The sequence below is a fragment of the Petaurus breviceps genome, unplaced genomic scaffold (assembly GCF_028583685.1).
Source record: "Petaurus breviceps papuanus isolate PSGF00001 unplaced genomic scaffold, PetGlider_PUasm1.0 128, whole genome shotgun sequence".
NCBI classification, from domain to species: Eukaryota; Metazoa; Chordata; class Mammalia; order Diprotodontia; family Petauridae; genus Petaurus; species Petaurus breviceps.
Genome location: NW_027185664.1, coordinates 160,708 through 166,707, shown reverse-complemented (window position 1 = coordinate 166,707; position 6,000 = coordinate 160,708). Strand labels below are relative to the sequence as shown.

Below are 6,000 nucleotides of genomic sequence, written 5' to 3'. Positions count from 1 at the left end.
GAGGGGATTTGCACACACAGATCTTATTGGTATGTGTTTCCATTTAAGTGTGAAACACACACACACACACACACACACACACAACCAGACTGGAAATGGAGAATATGTATCTAATGGATTGCTTTCCTTGATTAGACATGGAGAGGCTGTGAATTAACAGTCTGAAACATCTTTTGGAAAAAGCCACCCAGTTCCTTGCCAGGAAAGTCAGACATAACTGTGTCAATTCAATCGGAAAGGAGGGGATTGCACCAACAGCAATCCAAGAAAAAAAATCCAAGGAAGTTTTGGCCCAAGCGAGGTTCTGACTCCACCTCAAGTCCTTCTATACCTTCCACCCTTTGTGAGAACTTCATCGCCCTTTTCCAGACACCAGCAATAGCAGGCAGGCAGGTAGGTGCTAAACATTAAGCTGAATTCAGGTTCAGACTGAACCTCTGTGTTCCATGTTGGTTTTTCTACGACAGACACCGTGGCTGTTATTTTTTCCTTTTTCCCCACAGATTTCCAGATTTCTAGGTCAAGCCCAGACCAACATTCTTTAACTGCCAAATGAAGATACAGAGCTATGGTGCTTCCTGAAAGAATTTGCCTCCTTAACTTGTTAAATATGTTTAACAGAAGTCAAGGAAAGAGATGAAAAGAGAGCTCTCCTTGCTCTGAAGGTGCCCCTGCCATAGAATCCCTGAGCTGGTCAGTAAACAAGCATTTGTTAAGTGTTTACCATGTGCCAGGCACTGTGCTAAATGTTGTGATACAAAGAAAGACAAAAAACAGCCCCTACCTTCAAGGTGGGGGATAACATGTAAATAATCAAGATGTATACCGAAAAAATGGAAGGAGACCTGAGAAGGAAAGGTATTAGCATCTGGCAGGACTTTTACAGAAGTAGGATTTGAGTTGAATCTTAAACAAAGCCAGGGAAGCTAAGTGGCACAGGTAAAGGGCCAGAGCACTTCAGGTAAGAGGGACAACAGTGCAAAGGAGACTGGAGATGGAGTGTTGTTTTCAGTGAACTGAACATGGGCCAACATTGCTGGTTCATGGCTTTTCTGGAAAGGAGTGAATGTAAGAAGACTGGAAATGTAGGAAGGAGATAGTTTATGAAGAGTTCTAAAGCCACATAGGAGTCTATGCTTTTATCATGGAAATCATATTCAAGTTCATTGAGCAGGAGAGTGACATAGATCTAAGCTAAAGTGGAAAAGAGGCAGGTAGGTGGTACAGTCAATAGAGTACTAGAAGTAAAGTCAGGAAGACTCCACTTAGTAAGTTCAAATCTGGCCTCAGACACTTCCTAGCTGTGTGACCCTAGATAAGTCATTTAACTCTGTTTGTCTCAGTTTTCCCATCTGTAAAATGAGCTGGAGAAGGAAATGGCAAGCCACGCCAATATCTCTGCCAAGAAAACTCTAAATGGGGTCACAGAGAATCAGGTACAACTGCAAAAACAACTTAACAACAAAGGTAGAAAAATCATGTTGGCAGATGCATGGATAATGAATTGAGTATAGAGAGAGGCTAGACAGTTGAAGAGGTCACTTACTTAGAAGGTTAAAGGGAGAAAAGGGACAAGTAAGATTGTGGCTATATGCATGGGGAAAAGGGAATGTGTATGAGGGGTGTTAAGGTAGAAGTGAAAACATTTGACAATGGATTGGGTATGTGGGGTGAGTAAAAGGGAGGAGTCAATTTGGGTGCCTGGGAGAATGGTGATGCCCTCCACCATAATGCTGAAGTTAGGAAGAAGGGAGTTTTAGAAGGTAAAGATGGTGAGTTCTGTTGTGGACACACTGAGTTTGAGATGCCTGTGAGATACCAATTGGAACTGTCCAGAAGGCAGCTTGACTCTGAATTGTAGCTGAGGAAAGAAGCTAGGGCTGGATATATAGTTCTGAAAATCATTATGGGGTCATTGAGATTACTAAGTGAAGTAAGCTCTTCAGAAAAACGTAAAGTCCTTGAGCGCAGGAACTCTTGGATTTTTGTCTCTGATTTCCCAAAGCCTAGGAGGTGCCTAACACAAAGTAGGTACTTTAATGCTCCTTAAGTGCGTGTGGTGGTGAATGCCTATAATCCCTGCTATTGGGGAGTTAAGGTTGGCTGATCTCTTGAGTTCTGAGCTACAATGGACTAAACTGATTCGAATGAATACCATGAGTCCCTGGAAGAAGGGGTCAATCAGGCCGTCTAAGGAGAGGAGAATGAACCCAGGTCAGAAATGGAGCAGGTCAAAGTGGCCATTGCATTTTTGGCCTGAATGAGAAGATGGACAGTTCAGTTCAGTTTGTTTGTCAGGCATGTCTGACTCTTTGTGACCCCATTTGGGGTTTTCTTGGGAAAGATACTGGAGTGGTTTGCCATCTCCTTCTCCATCTCATTTTACAGATGAGGAAACTGAGGCAAACAGGGTTAAGTGACTTGTCCAAGGGTCACACAGCTAGTAAGTGTCTGAGGCCAGATTTAAACTCAGGAAGAGGAGTGTTTCTGACTCTGGGCCTGGCACTCTATGCACTAGGGCATCACCTAGCTGTCCCAAGAGGAGAGAGAGAGACCTAGTCTTTAAAAACAATTTTTAAAAAGATGCTTATTGAATTGAATAGTCATATAAGGATTATTTGAAGGAATGGGGCATGTTTAGCTTGAAGAACATGACTCAGAGGGAGACATGATAACTGTTCTTGGATTTGAAGGGCTCTCTGGTGAAGAAGGGATCAGATTTATTCTCTTTAGTGCTGGAAGGCAGAACCAGGACTAATGGGGGAAGCTGCAAAGAATCCTAATGCTTAAAGCTGCCCCAAAATGAAATGGGCATTCTGGAAGGGAGTGGGGTCCCTCTCCTCATAGATTTTCGAGCAGAGGATGATGACAACTGGCCCAGTAGGCTATAGTGGGGATTCCTCTTGGGTGGGTAAGGGTTGGACCAAATGGCCCCAGAGGTCTCTTCTTTCCAACTCTTCATTCTTTTATTCTATAAATTGACCTCAGAGGCTACTTCATCCAGCCAATACTGGAAAAAGAATCCTTTCTACACCACGCATTTTTTTCAGAGATCTATCTAGTTGTTAAATATTTGCTAGCATACCACTGGTTGGAGAAAACCTTCCTGCCGTTCTCCCATCCAGCTCTCCTCATCCCCTCCCCAAATATGATCTGTCTTTTCGAGCCTCACTAGATGAGATTTTCTTCTTCAACAGATTCTTTGCACCAGGCAGTTCTTTAGAATTCAGTCAGTCATCTCTGTGGCAAGACCCATCCTTGGCAAGACCAAGCTCAGGGAGGAATTTTCTAATCTTTTGGAAGATTGAAGAGGTTGCTTTTTTGCAAAATGCTGTGGAAAGCCTCAGAACTTTTTAAATGAGGAAGCTGGACAGAGCTCACTCTTCTCAGGATATGACGCTATAGATAAGACTTCAGTTGAAGCTGAAAGTAAAGAGGAATTTCATCATTACATGTCCACTGGAGTCATGCCCGGCAGCAGCCAGCAAAAACAATATATGCTGCAGTACTTATTGTCCAGTGGAAATCATCTACTCATTGGGCAAGAATTTGACAGAGATAATGCATTCAGAGAAAGTAATAATATCACCAGAAGATATTGGTAGTTCTGCGGGATTTAAGAAAGGAAATAAACATTTATTAAGGACCTACTCTGTGCCAGGCATTGTGCCTGGGGAACCTGCAGCATTGAGGCCATACATGGTCCTCTAGGTCCTTAAGTGCATCTCTTTGACAGTTCCCCCCCTTCCCTCCCCCCTGCTAAGCACTTTATAAATGTTATTTAATTTGATCTTCAGAAGAACCCTGTCAGGTAGATGCTATTATGACACTAATTTTATAATTTATAACACTGAGTCAGACAGAAGTTAAGTGATTAGCCCAAGTTAAGTGATAAGCTCTCTTTTGGAAATTTAGATCTTTTTTTCCCCAAAGGGGGAAGAGACCCCAAGAATGCAAAGGCCAGTTCTCAAGATCTAAATTTCCTTTTTCCTTACAAGGAAGAAAACCAGAGGAAGATAATGCCTGTAAATTTAAAGATTTTTATTAAGCAGAAAAGTAAAACATGCCCATGGGAACTGACATCAGCCTAATGCTGAATAGCCCACCCCAGCAAGGATGTGGAGGATGTATATAGTTTTCAAACAAAGGAAGACAGGGTATTCGGGGAGAAAGGCAGGAATCATAGAAAGGAATGAGGCAGGGAGGTCCATTCCAAAGGGAGGGGAAGTGAGGTATTCCAGGGGTCAGAGCTGTGGCCCCTTGATACATAAATCAGACAGCATTCCTGATGATGAGCAAGTCTGGAAGTTCCAGGATTGAGCACAAACAATAAGAAAAGGGGATGTTTCCAAAAACAGCAAAACAGGATGTGTCCAAGAGCCCCGTGGCCAAAATTTAGGGGAGTCTCTGAATGTAAGGATGTCTCTTGAAGGTCCACAAACTGCCAAATGGCTCAGGATCTGCTTCAAGGCTGACATGAGCTTACTTGGCTTCAGAGTTGCTGATTTTCTGCATGTCCAGCTGGTTTTACTCTCAGTCACTGCAAAGGATTGTTGATATATCAAGTCACTCTGTATCTTAGTGAATAGTCAGCCCTCCTCAGTTACCTGGATAATTGGGGAGCTCAAGCACAAATTCACTTGTATACCAGCATCACACAACTAAGTAAGTATCTGAGACTGGAGTGGTTTGCCATTTCCTCCTCAAGCTCCTTTTACAGATAAGGAAATTGAGGCAAACAAGGTTCAGTGACTTACCCAGGGTCACACAGCTAGTAAGAGTCTGAGGCCAGATTTGAACTCAGAAGGATGAGTGTTCCTGACTCCAGGTCTGGCATTCCATCCACAGCACCACCTAGCTGCCCTAAAGGGATCATAGCATTATAGAATTATAGATTTAGAGCTGGTAGAGACATTAGAGGCCACTGAGTTAATTTCCCTCATTTTGCAGATGAGGAAACAGGTCATGAGAAGTAATCAGGATCATTCAGTTAGAAAACATCTGAGGCAGGATTTGAATTTTAGTCTCTCTGAATCTAAATCTGGCACTCTATCCACCGTGCCAGAAAAGGTGCTTCATTCTTCTTCACATTTACCCTAGTCACCCAAACCTTCCTGAGATGGAAGAGAAAATACATGACAATAACTAACTTCCCTAAAATTTCCCAGATTCCTCCTTTTCTTGCCATTAATTATTGTCCAGAATTAGTTCAACATATCAAAAATCTTCAAGGTAATGAAAAGCAACTTTCCCCATAATGTATGATTCAATGGAGAAAATGTTTTATTTCCATCCTCCCCTTTCCTTCAACTTTTATCATTACTGTTGCCTTATTAAAAAAAAAAGAAGAAGAAGGCTGGGCTCATTTCAGTAACATAAAGATTAAAACTGGAACACAGAGGAGATGAGCATGGCCTCTCTGCTAGAATGGCATGAAAATTGTTGAAGTGTTCCATATTTTTTCCAAAAAAAAAGAAAGAAAAGAGAAGAGCAGCTTGGAGCTATTGGACTCTCTAAGCTTAGGAGTGGCTCCCTGAAAAACCATTCATCTCTCATACAGCTTAGCCATTTGATTCAGCAAATCAGAGGACAGACCTGATCTTTCCAGCTCTCATGCCTGCTTTCATGGTTTGCCACAGCCTGTTCCAGGGGCTGTCTGAAACCTTAAGGAACAAAATGTTTCCACATGAGTAATGCTGATTTGGGGCTCCCTGCCCAAAACCGCACAAGGAGGGCAGAGTGGGAGGTGGGTTGCTCTCCACTCAAGTTTTTTTTTCCCCTAAAGTCTAGAGTTAGCTCTCAAAAGAAAAGTATTCATTCTGGAAGTTCAAAGCTAGGAAAATAAGGCACTGCATTCCATGGCAGCTCAATTCAGGAAGAATTCTTCATGCCCTTCTTGAATTTATTCCACTGGGGTTCTATTGGTCGACTTATCTGTTTGAAATGGTGTTCTGTGGAAGCATTGCATCATCACAATTCCTGGTGTGACCCACTGTCTCA

General features: G+C 42.5%; 1 pseudogene; it reads left to right on the top strand.

The window, feature by feature from the left end:
• The first annotated feature begins 5,362 nt into the window (after positions 1-5,362).
• LOC138172675 (U6 spliceosomal RNA) lies at positions 5,363-5,462 on the top strand (annotated as a pseudogene).
• Positions 5,463-6,000: the final 538 nt, after the last annotated feature.